This window comes from Schistocerca americana, chromosome 2 (assembly GCF_021461395.2).
Source record: "Schistocerca americana isolate TAMUIC-IGC-003095 chromosome 2, iqSchAmer2.1, whole genome shotgun sequence".
Classification (NCBI taxonomy): Eukaryota; Metazoa; Arthropoda; class Insecta; order Orthoptera; family Acrididae; genus Schistocerca; species Schistocerca americana.
The window spans coordinates 586,164,165-586,182,517 of record NC_060120.1 but is presented as its reverse complement, the minus strand read 5'-3'; the positions used below and the strand labels follow the sequence as shown (position 1 = coordinate 586,182,517).

General features: G+C 36.4%; 1 long non-coding RNA gene across 1 annotated transcript; it reads right to left on the bottom strand.

Annotated features, from left to right (window-relative positions):
* Window positions 1-1,124: 1,124 nt before the first annotated feature.
* Window positions 1,125-17,918, bottom strand: LOC124595267. Its single transcript, XR_006978191.1, has 3 exons — window positions 17,542-17,918; window positions 17,133-17,284; window positions 1,125-1,654 (listed from the first exon to the last, which is right to left on the bottom strand). It is a non-coding gene; the product is annotated as an uncharacterized LOC124595267 (long non-coding RNA).
* Between the last annotated feature and the right edge of the window lie 435 nt (window positions 17,919-18,353).

Here is an 18,353-nt window from a genome sequence, read left to right as displayed (position 1 = left end):
TGTGAAAAATGAACCATCTGAGTGCCAGAACTACAAAGAAAGGAGAGAACATCAAGAAAGCGCATAATGTGGTGGTAAAGAATTGGCAGTTAAAGGTGACAGAGTCAAAACCATTGGCACACCAGAATAGTGTGTAGCCCTTTTGCAACACAGGTGTGCATATGATGAAAGCTGTACAAAAGCAAATGTGAAAAAAATTCTTAGCAACACTTGGACCATTTGAAAAGGAAACTGATGCTTTACTCTGATTTGTTACCTTATGCAAACAATGAACAGTAATCAAGGCTGTAGATGAAAACTGGTGGCAGTGCACTATAAAAGGCGAAGTTGAGTATTTGCCACAGATGTTATGACCAGTTTCTTCTCAGATGAAAACAGATTTCTGTTATTAATTATAATAACACAATATTTGAAAAATATCACTAAGTGTTCTGGGGCAGCTGGATGTAAAAGAGTTTGAGAAGCAGCCAGGATTGCAAAAACTGAAAAATTAATCTGCCAACAGAACAATTAACATGTCCATAAAAGTAATTTGGTAATGAGAAAACAGTAATCTATAATATAAATTGCTGGGCTCTTTATCAGATCTGGAACCCACTGACTTCACACATTTTGGACATACACCTACACTGATTATCTTCTCAGATGCTGACACCATCTTCTGCAAAATATTAAGAGTGGAAACATTACTAACCACACAAACAAGGAACAGACTTCCATATATCCGCCTCACCACTATATTTCTCTGGTGCGATTGTTTAGGTGCCTTTGGCCGAGAAAACAATGTGTTCACTTCATGTATCACCAGTCATTTACTATGGATTTAATAACAGATGTGGTCTTCTTACAGTGTAATTCAACTGTGAATTATTAAGTGAAACTTCAGAAGGAAAATGCTCACATAAAATAAACTTGGGTATTTTACTGTGGAGGTTGTGTTTCTTCAATCTTATCCTTCCAACAAGAGAGTAATCTTTCTTATCATGAATGTCACCATTATTTTATCACATGGATCTTTTAAAACCAAAAGTGTCATAAGCTTAATGATATTTCCCATAGTGAGTTCCTAATATAACATTGCAAAAACAACAACAATAACCACAAAGGAAACAAAAATACTCTTATTTATTCAGGAAACAACCAACTAATACAACAACACTAGACAAATAAACAGTGTTTATACTTACTATCAACATCTTTAACTTTCAAGAAACTTAACATTGCAAAGTAGTTCCATTGACATAAATGTTACAGACTCAGATCTTCAACAAATACTTTTTTATATAAAAATATTTCTTTTGTTACAGCTGAAATGACTAGGAATTAGTGACAAATATATTCACTTAACTCATAATCCCAAGGATAGAATCAAGACATGCTAAATAGTACCAAATATTTGGACTCACTATAAATACATTGGTATTTGTTGAATTGTGTGGTCCATACCATAATGCATCACAATGACAGAACATGAACACTTGAGTAATAGGTTTTCAAACTGAGTAATATCTGCCTGATACTTTCATGCATACTTTAATTTAGGAAAAAAACACCAGTTCCTGCTGGTTAATAAATGCATGGCCTCTCTTTCTACGTAAGACGGTATATTGGAGAACTTCGCTGATATGGTAACTTGGAGAATGCATCTCACCTCCTAGAACAGAGAGGCTTTATTAAAAATGTATCTAAATATTTGAGTGGTGTGTGTTCTACCACTCATGATAGCACTGCTGATGCATACATTTGTATGAAATAGAGAGTGATGTAGGAATTCTTGACTTCCAGCTGCAAAGGACATTTTGGTAATGCAAAGCAAGTTGAAAATTTGTGCCGGACCAGGCTGAGGGATATTGCATTGCAGCATGCACCAAGTTGGAAACTGGAGTCTCTCAGGAGCACTCTGGATGGCCAAAGCAGTTAAGGCAACTGTTCATAAGAAGCAGTGAATTTGGGCTTCAGTCCTGGCACGGCACAAATTTTTAACTTTTGCCATTACATTAAATGTAGGGTTGGAAGTAATGAATCCCCACCCAACCCTTCACTTTCTTTCCTCATTATCTACTTCATATAAAAATGTTTTTTTACAGAAATCAGGAACAAAAACTTCCAAATCTAAATAACAGAGTTAAATCTGAAACTAATAAAAACAACAGGTAAGATAGATAAATGTTACAATGAATACACAAAGTGAGATGTATACTTTGCACATTTGAATGTTGTAGCAGAGCAATTCAGTAATGGCTACAGGTTAACACTTGCAATTTACTTAAAATTTGAATATTTCTACTGTAACTACTAAAGCGGCAAGGAGGTAATTTCAGAATAATTTTAACACCTCCTTGAAAAGGTTAACATGGTCTCGTTTCCTTACTTTAAAACTTCTGCATTAACACTCCATTAAATTGATACAGTGGTCATGAGAAAAGTGGAAAACCGGAGACAGGTGTGAGGATAAAATCCTCATCACACAAGCCAGTTAATTCGGGTTTCCCTACCCATCTCAGAGAAATACTAAGAGGATGTCAACAAAGCCGCTGTTAAGATCTTTCCATCTTTCTGTTCAACTAAACTAGTGAGATCTTAGCATCAAAAGGACTTACTTGTCTGTTTTTCTAATAGGCAAAAGTCTCTAATCGTTTTTCATGTCAACTATCTGAAGAGATTTATGATTACCAACAATTCAAACACATGATTTATCATGGTAACATCACAAAAGGTGTTTATAAACATCCAGCCCATCTCCAATATTTGTAACAAGAAAGAATGACCACACAGAACCTTTACCATCTGTATGATAGATGTAGGTGACTCTCCAATCAATCAAGATAGCTCAGGAGTAACAGTGGCAGATCTACAGAAATACTCCATAGGTGAGAGTGTTAAAATACTAGTGGTGACCTGCCAAAGTATTTGCAATGAAGTGCCAGAATTTGAAGCACTCCTTAGAAGCAATGAAATTCATGTAATACTAGGTGCCAAAAGCTCGTTAAAAACTGAGGTTGATAGTAGCGATATTTCTGAGGAAAATTTAAGCGTACACCAAAAGGATAAGCTAACAGGAAATGGAGATGGTGTATTTCTCACAGTAGAGAAGAAACTCAAACACACTGAGATAGAAATTGAAGCTGCATGCAAAACTGAGCAACTCAGTACCACTGGTTCACACAAAATTATAACTTGATTCTTCTACTGACCAACAGACTTCCTTCCTGATGTAACCAAAAACTTTAAAGGAAACATCAGTTCATAGTGTAATCATTGCAGGAGACTTTAATCATCCAATAATCAATTGGGATAATTCTAGTTTTGTTAGTGGTAGGAACGACAAGACATACTGTGAAACATTACTAAATGCTTTTTCTGAAAACAACCTAGAATAGACAGTTCAGAATCCTACTCATGATGGAAATATATTAGATCTAATGGTAACAAACAGACCTGGCCTCTTTGAGGATGTCAAGCCAAACTGGTATCAGTGACTATCAGGCAGTTACAGCGACAATGAATATAAAGTAAAAAAGGTAACTAAAAAAAGTAGAAAGATTTACCTGTTCAGCATACTAGACGAAGAAACAGTAATGTCACAACTTAATCTTTTTCAGCTCAGGATAGGAGCGTGTAGGAGAACTATGGCTCAAGTTTATAAGAACAGTTGACCATACCCCACAGAACAGTTCATGATGAGAGGGATCCTTCAGGATATACTGTAAAGAAACTTCTAAGGAAACAGATTACTGTGTAATAGGTATAAAGCAAAGCATAACACTATGCATCTAAAGATGTTGAATGGAATGTGTTTGGTTGTCAAGAGAGCAATGCGTGAACCCTGCAGTGACTACTGTAGCATAACATAATGAAAGATTTTTCAAAAAACTTTTAGAACTTCTGATCATGTGTGAAGGCTCTTAGTGGCACTAAAATTAAAAGCGAGTCACTCACGGGCAAGACAGGAACTGAAACTGAAAGGAGTAGAGAACAAGCAGAAATGCTTAACTGAGTTCCCAAATGTTGCTTTACAAAGGAAAATCTAAGATAATTGCCCCAATATAATGTTCATACCACTGAAAAGATGAGTGAGATAGGTGTTAGTGTCCATGGCATTGAGAAACGGGGCACAATGGAGTCCCTATCAGATTCATTACCCAGTCTGAAGGATGGGTAGCAGAACTAACTCACAAAACTAGCCCCCACTAGCCTAGACATCCATTAGTTGTGGAATCTTAGAATGTATTCTGAGCTCAAACATAATGAGGTATCTCTAGCAAAATGATCTCCTCCATACCAATTAGCATAGATTTAAAAAACATCGATCACTTGAAACACAGCTTACACTTTTCTCACATGACATACTGAAAGCCATGGATCAAGAGTCAGAAAGACGCAATATTTCTCAATTGCTGAAAAGCATTTTACTCAATACCACATCTACAGTTATTACCGAAAGTACAGTCGTATGTAGTATAGGGCCTAAAGCGAAATCTATGACTAGGTTGAAAATTTTTTTGTCAGGATGATGCAACACATTATCTTGAATGGAGAGACATCAACAGATGCAGAATTAACACCAAGAGTACCCGAGTGAAGTATGTTCGGTCCTCTGCTGTTCATGTAATATATTAACAACCCTACAGACACTATTAACAGTAACCTCAGACTTTTCTGCACATGATGTAGTTATGTACACTGATGTACAGTCCGAGAGAAGCTGCATAAATATTCAGTTAGATCTTTGTAAGGTTTCAAATTGATGCAAAGGTTGGCAACTAGCTTTAAATTTTCAGAAATATGAAACTGTGCACTTTGCAAAACAGAAAAATGTAGTACATTGTGACTATAAAATCAACAAGTCATAGCTGGAATCGATTAACTCATACAAATACTTGGGTGTAACTCTTTGTGGTGATATTAAATGAAACAATCACATGGCCTCAGTCATGGGTAAAGAAAGTAGACTTTAATAAATGTAAATCAGTCTACAAAAGAGATTGCTTACAAATCATGTGTGTGACCCGTACTAGAATATTATTGAAGTGTGTACGGGACCCATAAGAAATTGGTTTACCAGGAGATGTTGAATGCATACACAGAAGCGCAGCACGAATGGCCACGGGCTTGTCTGACCCATGTGAGAGTTTCACAGAGATGTTGAAAGAACTGAACTGGCAGACAGTGTAAGTAGGCTTTCTCGGGACAGTTTCCATCTAATCCTCACAAGTTTCAAAAACCGGCTTTAAATGATGACTCCGGGAATATACTGCAACCCCCTACATATCACTCCAATAGGTATTGTGAGGACAAGATCAGATTAATTACAGGATCCAAAGAGACTTTTAAACAGTCACTATTCCTATGCACCATACTTGAATGGAATGCAAAAAAGGCATAATAACCATTACAATTGGATACGTAGCCTTTGCCATGTACTTCACAATGTTTTGCAAAGTAAGGCTGTAGATGTACTGCCTTTTCATGGTTTGCATAAGGCATCAGTTTGCTGTCTTCCATCCATCATAGAAGTCTTTGGCTGGCCACATTTTCATAAAAAAAGAACACAGATGTAAAATGATTTAATAGATTGTGTCATTTCCAATATCAACCTGTCTCAGACCTTGCAGAATGTATCTCCTATATGGGGAAAGTGTGGTTGTGTTCTTCACTGTTACCGGAAATGAAGTCCCAACCACAATTTTTGGCAACAGCAATATAGTGTCTCTTTAAGAGCAATTTCTACTCTATTTCCACTGTTTCAGTATATTCATCCTTGTTGATCTGCCAGAAACATTCCTGATGGCTTCCCACATATTTGTTGAAATAATGGGACAATTTATTACAGATACAGTTGCCCTGATTATTACTTGCTCTCTAACATTCTCCTTCAAGCTTTTTCTGTAATGACCTGCAGGACGGCAAGGATTTCTGTCACTGTCATCTCTGAACCGTTTCCTGGAATTAAATTTAGTACTACACTTCTCATTCCAAAAATGAAAAAATGTGACCTAAACTGACACAAGAAATATGAGACAGATGCATCAGCAGTTAACACTTGTGTTGAGATTCCGTTAGATTTAGGGCAAAGGAATTAGGGTTTAATTCTCATCAACAGAAGGGCAATCAGAGGTGCACCACAAGCTTAGAGAGGGCAAGAATGGGGATGGAAATTAGTTGTGGCCTTTGAAAAGGAACCATCCTGCATTAGCTATGACTGAATCAGGGAAATCTTTGAAAACCTAAGTCTGCATTAGTACCTGAATTCCTAGTCCAGTGACAAACAACTTGCCACTATATCCAGTGCACTTGTAGCAGCTATTCTGATATTGAACCTTTTGCACTGCTCCGCATCAATCTCAGCAACTTCTTTTTCAGAATTATCTGCTGAATGGATTCAGGTGAGAAAGTCTTCAATGGAATGTAATTCAACCAATGGCCAATCTAATAGCTGTATTTAAACAGGTACTGATCATTTTTGTGCACGACACTATCCACATATTCTGAATTGAATCTTGAGTAGAGGAGATGCAAATTTCAATGTTCTCTTCTGATTTATTACACAACTATTAGGTTTATTGCTTCTCAAGATTTTAGCCAGACTGTTTTGGGCATCTGATTTTACCCGACAAATTTTCTTTAGTGATGACAGAGATACTTTTATCCTTGCAGATGTACAAGAAGAGCACTCATTCACTACCTGCTGAAGAGGCATCTGCCCCTCTGTTTCTCTTCGACAGATGTGAGAGGTTGCACAATGTCTTCAACAGTGCATGTGCACTTGACATTAGTTTCAATGAACAGAGTTTGTACTGAAAAGCATCAGTCCTACATAGCCTTTCCCCCACAGAAGTGAATATCAAAGTAAAACCAATTCTCCTCTCAGGATTACAGGCTTTCTTTGCTTCAGAATATTTTCCATCCTCCTGTATTTTCTTATCCTACAAGTTTCATACAGCCTTGGCTGCAGAATATCTCATTAGATGATTAGATTAGATGTGCTTCAGGTTCTATACACCAAAAATGAAGAAAACCTCAAATATGTAAATCATATCAAAAAAATAGAACACAACACTTTTCTTTCTTTTTTAAAAAAAAAAAAAAGAAAGAAAGAAAGGGGTATGCTAATATACTTTACACAGATATCAAGTGACAGTTCTCATGGACATGAAATAAGACAAAAACTTTAAAACCATTTCCATTTAAAAGGTAATAACAAACATGTCACAAAAACCATGCAAAACCTAGAATACATTGAGGTGCGTATGATACTTCTTAGGCTATTGTATCCACACATCACAAAGAGAAGATCTGTTTACAATGCTTATTACTCAATTTCTAATAGCAGCTGGCAAGTTACTGAAAATGTATTTCTCCAACAATGAGTTTTCTGAACCAAAGTAAATGACAAAATCTTTTGAAGATTATTCTTATTTCTAGTACTACAAATCCATGAATTAAGCTGTTGGTTTGAAAGAGATATCATTTATAGCAAATTAGTTTAAGGGATAAACATACTGGGAAGCACTTCCTTGAATAAGCCTGTGCAGGATGTTCTCGAGTTCACACCACAAGTAATTCGCATATGCGCTTTTTGACTGAAAACTTTACCTGGACTTCATGAGCTACCCCATAAAATGATCCCATATGACATTACAGACTCATAGTAAGTCGAACACACTAGCTTTTTTATTCTTGTATCACCTGTATTGACAAAACGTGTACTGCAAATCAAGACTTGTTTGGGTGCTTCAGCAGTTGTGTGGCACGCTCCTCCCAATCAAATTTATTATCATACCACAATCACAAGAACTGAACAGTCAACTTCTTCTATTCTTCTATGTGTGTCACATTTATATGGGGAGGGGGGAGACCTCTTACAAGTTGAGAACTGCATGTAGTTCTTTTTTCCAAAGCTTGTCAATAAACTTTAACTTTGATATTTCTTTGAATTTTTTCACTTTGAGTACTGAAGGTTTGATCTGTTTTACTTACTACAAACACTCAACAGCCTACATTGTATAAATTATTTCTATATTTAAGAAACCTGCAGGTCTTAATATTGTTGTTGTAAAATGAAAATGTTTTACAACTAAGATTGTTAAGACCTGAAGTCTGCCAAAACTAGTTGTCTTAAATAAAGAAATATTTTGTGCAATCCAGGCTGTTGGAACACTTTTTATATTTTATTTCATGTGCATTTTTTATATATAACTGCTCTGCTACCAGTCACAATTTTCTTTTATTCATATTCTACAAGATGCGATTCAGGAAATGACTCCCATTGCAGGAGTGTATTTCTTTGTACTATGCCATTTTTATGTAATGTTTTCAATGTGTGATGTTCTGCTTTGTTGACTTTACTGCAATATGCAAAAATTACACAATTTTTTGATAATTATTGATTCTTCCAAATTTCACCACTAACTACAAATAAAAATTGGTAAATAACAAAAAATTGTTCATTCTTTTACAGGTCACAGTAAAGTAAAAAAAAAAAAAAAAAAAAAAAAAACAAGCAGAACCTCTCACATCAAAAACATGACAAAAATGATGTAGTACAAACACTTGAAAATGGGAAACATTTCCCAAAAAGCATTGTGTAAAATATGAATAAAAGTAAATTGTGACAATGGCAGGAAAGTCATTTACAAATAAACCCACTGTTCTCACAGTCACAGGCTTAAAGAAAAGTTATAATGGATAAAATCAGTTCACTTGCAGTTTTTCTGTATTTTCCTAAGGTATTTGTCCCAGGATAAGTTACTGGGGCAAGTCCACGGCATTTGCTGGGCAAGGCACCCTCTTGTTTTGGATATGAGAAACCAATTCGTGGCCAACAGCATAGGGTTCTGTAAAATTTCCTGGAGATAAAGAAGTCCGCCCCCCCCACCCAATTGGGCTTGGGGTGGGGGCAGAAAATATACAGACGCAGTTAAGAAAAACAATCTCAATTTTAAAATAGCCACTTGCAATGTGAGAACACTGCTGCAGTGCAGAAAACTAGAAAATCTTAAACTTGAAATGGAACAACTGGAAGTCAATATGCTCAGCACACCGGACATGAAATGGCCCCAATCAGGATACATCTGGTCTAGATATACTGAGTCATTCCCACTTGAACTGATCAAGACGAACCTGGAGTGGGAGGAGTTGGAGTAATTTTAAGAAAAAACACTGGCTCGTCTGTCATGGGATACGTGCAATACAGCTCTAGGATAATAGTGGTCAAACTTGAAACCAAACCAAAGGACACCATGATAACACAAGTTTAATGGGGGCTGGGAAGCAAGAGTGGGTGGAGAATCAGAATAGGGGAATGTGGTCACCTACGGACTTTGAAGAAGAAAAAAAGGGAAGCCTGAATAATTGAGTTCTGCTCCAAGCACCAATTAGCCTAGTTGTTGCAATACACTTTTCCAACACCATAAGCAAAGAAGTTACACATTGCAGGACCCAAGAGACTGAAGGAGACACCATGTTAATTGCATTTTAGAAACCAAGTAAAGGACTGCAAGAGTCATCCATCTGTAGACATACAGCGACCACAAACTGGTCCTGATAAAAAGTTCATTCAGATTCAAATGTCTGAAGAAAGAACAGTAAAACAAAAATGGGAAATAGAAAAACTGAAGAACTGGCAAGACATTATGACAAGAAACAGACAACCTAGCTAAAAATTTCCAACATGGCAGAGTAAAAGAAAATTAGGAACCAACTGAATTTGGGATATACAAAGGAGTAGGAAAATACCGAAGCGTCCGATCCCGCCCGTCTGCTTTGACCCATGAGGTCACAAATATGGCGGAAATGACCATAAACCACGATTCCAATATGGTGCATATAAAGTCGTTACGTACACATTATGAGGACGAAAATACATCGAAAAACAAACACACACACTTTCCACAAAAAGCTTAATGACACTAATGGGACAAGTGTGGGAAACGGGGGATTTTGGGTGGGGACAAACTAAATGTAAACAAATTTAGACACCCACCCCCATACAAAATCACGCAAAATGACAAAAAAAACAGACATCACAAACTCCCCAAACACCACTTAACACAATATCATCTGGAATCTGACACTTCCCTTGACCTATATAGTTCAACAGCAGCTCCCAATCCCATAAATTAGGTCCTAACACTTCGCTTGACCTATATAGCTCAAAAACATCTTCCGATACCAAAACCAACATTCACAGCCACACATTGGGATCGAACACTTCCCTTCACCTGTTATCCTTACAACATCTCCACATACAGCTGTCCGCAGTCCGAGACACCACAACTTTACGTAAGCCTCATTTCTTCACAGCATACTGAACACTTCACGACTTCATCCAAAAATCCGAATAGCTGAAGAAATTTTACTAGAGACAATGAACTCTCCGCCATCATAGCTAACAACAGAAAACTGTTGACCCTGCCAGTCATATCCATACCTACCAAAGACATAAAAAAAGCAATTTACCAAAATTCACACACGATGCCACACTCGCAAACAAAACCAAAAGCATCACCTAACACACCACCAGAGAGCACCACCAATCGCATCAAAACGACACCTACAAACACGCCACTATCACAAACTAAATTCCGCGCCATCGTGACGGCGCACACCACAACAGCCTTACGTCATGGGTCAAAGCCGACGGGTGGGATCGGACGCTTCGGTCGACCCAGCAGTAGAACAGATAGCTGGGAAAACTAAACCCAAAAGCAGGAGGAAATTGATATTATTCAGCTCATTGAAAGCAGAAGACTACACAAAAACGCAACTGATGAACTGAATACAGAAGATTTAGGAGTTTAGTCAACAAAGAAGCTAGCAAATGAAAAGAAAATTTTCTTGAAGAAAAGTAAAGAGAAGTGGAAGAAAATAAGCGAAATGGCAGAACTGATATAGCCTACAGAATACCAAATAAATTTAACAAATGCAAAACAACAAACTTTGGTAGAGTAGAAGACAAAGAGCGAAAAATGGTGTTTACTGAAGAGATGGAAAGAACACATTGCAGAACAATATGACTGAAAACGAGGATGCTACAGAAAAAGAGCAAGTAGCAAATATGACAAAGGAGACAACATTCTGGAAGAAAAATTTCAGAAAGCTCTTCAAGATCTACAGAAGAAGAAAGCAATGGGTGCTGATGTCATTACTGCAGAACTAATCAAGAATATTGGTGACATCATCAAAACAATGCTGCTGAAACTGATTAGGTCCATCTATAGCACAGGAGAGATACCAACTGACTTCCACAAATGTATCATGGTTCCTACACTGAAGAAGGTAGCAGCTGTAAAACATGAATGGTACTGATCCTTAAGCCTACTACCACATGTGTCAAAAATTCTTACACAGATAATTCTGACAAGAATTATAGAGAAGATAGGGGATATACTGAGTGAAGATAAGTTTGGATTCAGGAGTGGATTGGGGAAAACAAGAGAAGCAATTCTGGCACTTAAGATTATTATTGAAAAACAAATACAGAAATGTAAACCAACTTATATTGCCTTTGCAGATATAGTACAGGTATTTGATAATTTATCTGCCACGAAATATTCAGAGTGTTGAAGAAAGCAGGTTTAAGATTTGGGGATGACACACAGTTTCTATAAGAACTAAGTGGCTGTAATAAAGAATTTTCATCAGAACAAGAAGCAAAAATCGGAAACGCAATGAGACAAGGACATGCTCATTCTTCTCATATAATCAATGCTTGCATTCAGGAAGCTATAGACAAAGTTTGTGAAGCTGTTGAGGCAGGAATCTAAGATACACGAGCTATGTTACGCAGATAATATTGCTGTGATCATGGACATGAAACAAGATCTAGAGAAGGTCCTTAAAACAACAAAAAGGATTTTCTGCAGACGGCATGGTATGAGAATGGATTGTAAATGAAGCCCCATGCGTCTTGACAAAATGTAGGGGAACAATGTGCACCCCCATATTAGGCAAGGTCTTAATGAAGGTGGTTTGCTGTTGCCTTTCTCCACACACAATGGGTATGAATGATGATGATGAAGAAGATGACATGAAAAACTAAAGTAATGGTATGCAGTGCTGCAGAAGAGTGAATATTTATGAGTAAGAATTGGAAGAGAGGAGCTAGAAATGATAGGAGGAATTTACCTATTTGCGAAGCAGGATCACAAGGGATGACAGAAGCCAGAAAGAAATTGTTAGCAAATTACAACAGGCTAAAACTGCATAAATCAAGGAAGTACTTACGAGCAAGAACACCAGCCTGGAAATAAGGAAACAGATTGTGAAAACATTTGTTTGTAGTGTCACACTACAAACTTGGATAATTCTGGGGGGAGGGGGGGGGGGGGGGGAGGGGGAGGGATTGAAATGTTCATCATGTAACTATATGTACAAATTAATTTGCCATGTGAATGCAAATTGTAGTAAATTATTATTACTAAGTTTCTTTTGCATCAACAAATCAGTATCATTCGTAACGTCTCAATTGCCTTATCATCATTTATTAATATTGCAAATTATTATTACTGTTACTGTGATTGTTATCTAATGTTTTTTTGGATGTGTTGCTCCTGATCTGATTTCAGTGAGGGCCTTAAAGCTCCAGTCTGGTCAGGCTAAATACGCAATAAGTTGATGAAATGACAGAACAGGCCATTGGGTCATTCCATATCAAATCACCCAATAAAAAATAAAATTTACACCCACCTCCTTAGATTTTCATGAAATTTGGCTCAAATGGTTCTAATACCATCCTGACAACACCTGCAATTTTTTTTGCTGTATCTCTTATAGTTTTTTTAATACATTTTTAAAGTTTTTATGTTTTGCATTTTCCGAACCTTCGGAAATGGTAAATTTAATTTGTATTCAAAACTTTAAAATTGCTTATCTTAAAAACTCTTTTAGGTAACATCATGAATTTTTGCATCAAGTTTATTTATTATACATATTTGAAGATAAAATGATACTATTAAAATATATTAATATTTTCTATGAAGAAATATATATGTTTTCTCTCTCTTTTTTTTACGGATGTTTTGTTTTATAAGAATTGCAATATCTAGAGTCTCAGACCTGATACAATGCTTAAATTTGTTTTAATTTACTCTTAAACATATAGGCTACTTGATAAAACAAAAATAATGATGGCTTTTTAACATGTTTATTAATTTTAGTAGATTACATTAGAATTATTTACAAAGATAGTGTACTTACGACATCTATGTATAACCCAACTGATTGCTTGAAACATTGAATTCAGTCCAAAGTACCAGTTACCATCATAATTTGCAGCCACATAGCTATTTATGGATGGTTCAACATGAACCCAATCACAAGAAGAATGGAAAGAAAAGACTAAGAAGGGTTTTACACTATCTGTAGTCCTAATTTCAAGGTTGTTTGTTGGAAGTGGTTTGAAGTTATAAAAACTTCTTGTTCCACGAATGGTTCAGGTTACTGAAAAACGTTTTTCTAGTTTTAACCGTAGCAAATCAGCTTCTTTTTTGTCAATAAAGTGAAAATGAATGTTTTCAATATTTTTTTCACAAAACTTGTACACATCGATTGCTGTCATTATTTGTTCTTTGTCTGAAAGCTGTAGACTGGCTTTCCTTAAAATTCTTTTAATAGTTCCTCCTAGGCCATCACAAATTGACTTCCCATGACTTGTTGCAAAAAAAGATTGTTGCGCCTTCAATTTAAAGTCTCTCAAGTGTTCAGTCAAATTTTTAAAACAGTTTCTATTTTTGTACTGTCCAGCACAACCATCTGTAAAGTATTGAACTGAGTCAATGTCAGTATGATGTAATGACAGCCACTTCGTAATTTCTTTTTGTACAAAGTTAACAAAATCAGTGTCATGTTCTTGGTCATCACTAGTAAAATAGTGGTTGGAAACAAAAACATTGTTTTCCTCATTTCATAGAAAAACTCCAACTGGGTGTAGAGTACAACCACCTCTATTCCAGTGGTAACTTTGGATCCCATTTTGTATAACAAAGGAATAATTTTCACTGAAATCCATCACAATAATTGCTGTTTTGGGTGGTGGGTCTTCTTTCAATCTTTTAAAGGCTGCTGTTTGGGATTTTGCTATAAAGCAGTGTGGGGTGAGCTTTTCCAATGACCTAACCAATAAAGAAATGTAGTCTTCAGCGCTGATAGACTGTTTGATCATTTCTGCCCTGTCTGTGTTAACCCACTGACTGATTACAATTTCTTCTTCTAAATCATAATCTTCACTTAGTTTTTCAGTTAAGTAGTCAGTGCAGTATTCGCAGGACAGCTATCGCAATGATGTAGCATGCAGTTTTGGTTTTCCGTGTTGCACACAAGCATCTTAATTAGGTCTTTATAAGATTCTTCAATTTTCACAGCATCCAGTAATAGTTTAACATTCTGGTGGATACTGCATACACATACAGTGTGTGTGCCTGCAGCACCAGCAAGGATACACCATTTAGGTCTCAAGAAACAAAATTTTGAAAATCCTACTTCTACCTCGGGATTCTCCCATTTGAAAGAATAATAGAGTTCTCTCAAGTTACACAAAATGAGTCTTTTTTGCATGTACACATTTTTTTGAACACTTACTTTGTCTTCTGTTCCAGGTAGCACTCTGGAACTTTCATCCTTTTCATAAAAATCTGTTACAAGTCTTACTGTATTATCAGAAAGAGTTTTACCTTTTTTTGGATCAGGAGTTTCCAAAATACCCTTTCCAGATTTTAGCTTTCTAGCTTGTCACACCATGTACTCATTTACATTAAATTCTTTCATCACTTTATTTCGACTCCAAGAATCTGGAGCCAAGGTCAGAATCTAGATTTTTTCTAGACCTCCCAACAGATGAAATCTTCTCTTTCATAAGAGAAATCTTTACATCAAAATCCTTTGCTTTCTCAACCACACTTGTATCTTCTTCGTCATCATCAGAACTTGGTGCATCATATTTTAATGCTTTTGAAACCGCCTTTTTTGCAGTCTTTTCAATACTGCTAATCTTCCTTTTAAAAGAAGACCCTTTACTTTGTTCTGACAAGCCATTGCTCTTGATAATTTAGGTTTAACACCAATAAAGCTTCAGCTTTATTGGTGTTAAACCTAAATTATCAAGAGCAATGTTTGTTTGTACGATGGATTCATTTCTGGATTCCAATGATTCTAATCCAACCATGACTTCATCATCTGTTTCACTTTCATTGACTTCAACTCTTAATTTTTCCTCACAAAAGTTACGGCATGTTGAGCAAAGCTTTTGTCCAGGTTTTATGCTAATATTTTTTGTCAGTAATTGTTTAGAAAGATCCAAGCCTACACTTCTCAACGATTTTTTGATGGGCTTTCTGTGTTTTTTTTTAGTGGGTCTACACATATTGTTTGATACTTTTCAAAAACATTTAAAAAGTAGTAGCTGTGGTGTGAACATATATTCTTAAATTCACAAAGATTAATTCCAGATCGTAAGTGGATCAAATCTTTTTCTTCCTCACTCAATTCAGATACCGGTTGTAACGTTTTTGAAGGTGTGTAGGTTGTTTGGGGAAGGAGACCAGACAGTGAGGTCATCGGTCTCATCGGAGTAGGGAAGGATGGGGAAGGAAGTCGGCCGTGCCCTTTCAGAGGAACCATCCCGGCATTTGCCTGGAGTGATTTAGGGAAATCACGGAAAACCTAAAGCAGGCTGGCCGGACGCGGGATTGAACCGTCGTCCTCCCGAATGCGAGTCCAGTGTAACCACTGCGCTACCTCGCTCGGTAGGTTGTTTGGAAACAGTCAGATTTTTTAAATAACCCTATGCTACAGGTTTGAATATCTGACATACTGATTTCATTTTTGGTCTGATTACTTTTATAGGATATTGGAAAAGAATCTCTGTAAACTAAGTAACAGTACTTACTGAAAGTTCGAATAAACTTAATAGAATACTACCCAAGCACTATTTAACACTAATAATTTTTTACTTCAAAACACAGGAGTAACAAAACAAAATCCAAGCGTACATTGTTGCTCCAAGAAGACAAAAACTTATTTTCGGTGTCCAAGTCACTTGGTACTTTTTATTTTTAAAATATAATTAACATTATTTTAAAAATTAGATAACTACTAAACAGGTTAAAAAGCCAACATAATTTTTCTTTTATCTAATAGCCAATACAATTAAGAGTATTTTAAAACAAATTTGAGCTTTCTATCAGGTCTGATACTCTAGATATTGCAGTTTTTGTAAAACTAAACATCCATTCGCTTAAAGAAACTTAACTTTTTTTTCATTTGGAAGATTTTAATATATCTTTATGGTAATTTTTTTAACATTTAGATATAATACACAAATTTATTCCAAAATTTCATACTGATATCTTGAGTATTCTTTAATATACAAATTTTTTTAGTTGTGAGGACATGTTTAAGTTACGATTTCCGGCTGCTGAAACAACGCCAAATCTAAAAACTTTCAAAATTTATAAAAAAAACTATAAGAGATAGAGCAAAAAAATTTTAGAAGTGCTTTCAGGATGATAAAAGAAGTAATCGTACCAAGTTTCATCAAAATCTGACATGGTTGGTGTCAAGGCCTGGGTGACTTGACATGGAATGACCCCTTTCACCTATTAAGAAAGAGGTATGTGAAGGAAAATGCTGTCTACTAAGTCACTCATCATTCTGAGATAATTTTCAGCTGCAAATATGGGAAATACTTCGTTCCTATGAGAATCAAGAGGTAAAATGTGTAGATGTCTATACAACTGAAGTTAGTTTGATAACCTAGATGTTTATTGCTAGTGAGCAAATTGAGTTTTCAATGAGCAACTCAAGCTTGAATTATGATTTTTTTCATCCCTGCCATTGGGCGAATTAAAACACTGTCCGAATTCTCTGAATAAAGAACATCTTACCTAGAGTGCACAATGGTGGTTACTGAAGCATGTTCATAACAAACAAGTCTTGGAGCAGATATTTACACCTGTCCATTGAACACTCACTGCACACTTATAGGGAATAACTACTAAATGCAATCTCAACAGCACTTGTTCCTACGACGAGAACGAAATGGAGTAGATATTTAATAGTACATAATTTTCGTTTTTTATGCTTTATACACTAATAAAACCTTTAAAATAAATTATCTAAATTGAGGCACAAACCTTAATTGCTACCTCCCAGCTTCATTGTGAACTTCCGTATCAGCTAGAATGCTGAGCCGCTGCTGTAGAGCACTACTCAAGCGATGAAGACTTCGAGCGGACTTGTTGGCAGATTGTTCAACGTTCTGCATGTACTCAGAAAGTTCCTGGACCTGTATTGAAAAGCGTTTGCTACAAAATGGTATCGTCACATCACTATTTCTTTTGTTATACCATAATAAACTTTTAATGCAGACGGATCACACAGGCATGAGTACGGAACTCGTCTGCATGACGTGTATTAGCATTACGTTAATAACTTACTACGAGCTATAAAGAGAACACGAGATGTATTTCAAACTGACTGTTATAAGAAATTACATCACATGCAGGGAAGCTGTTCCGCATCGTACTGCTAAGGCATACTTACGTACTGCTTGTAAGTTTCTAGTCTGTGGCACTTCTGATGCATGTCATAAAGGTGTTTTAACATGAATATTAATACAGTGAAACCACAAGATACCAGAAAAATGGAAAGGGTGTTGGGTAAACGTCGTCTCAAAAACATTGTGCCGACGATGCCACATTTTTCCTGGGCTATTCCAGCCAACTGTTTGCTTTACTCCTTATTCGCCTACTTTATAAGGAAATAACAGCCGTTTTCTTCGAGACATTGACTCATGACACTTCATCTAACGTCTCAATCTTTCGCCGTCTGTCGACTACTTCACACACGAACATCCTTCGAAACCCTTTGCACAACTAATCAAACCATGGTAAACAATATCTCACAACAACTAGCGGCAAAGAGGTTTAACACCGAATTGAGTTTCCACAGATACTATTAACAAAGGTCGAAGTATGTCCGTGGTCGAGTGGATCGACCAGTGTTTTTTATCATTTCATTTTTGATTTTCAGTCTGTGGGCTATACAACCAACTCCACGTACAGATGTTCATGTTGTCGAGCTATCTCCAGGGAGACCTGTTCACATTTTACATTTTATCATTGCCCTTCTGTAAACTTCAAGAATTTAAAGTTTCATAGATGCCTACACTGGCCGTCACGTCACGGCACTGTCAAGGTTTCTTGGGAAGAAATTCTGACGGTCGAAGTCATCTGTCCGTTGTTGATCACGTGCTCCCAACTCATTTCCCCTTGGTGACGACGATACGCACAACTCTATATTTCGTTTCGACGGGGTTTTCGTGATTGATATCAGTTGTTCGTTATTTGTTATAA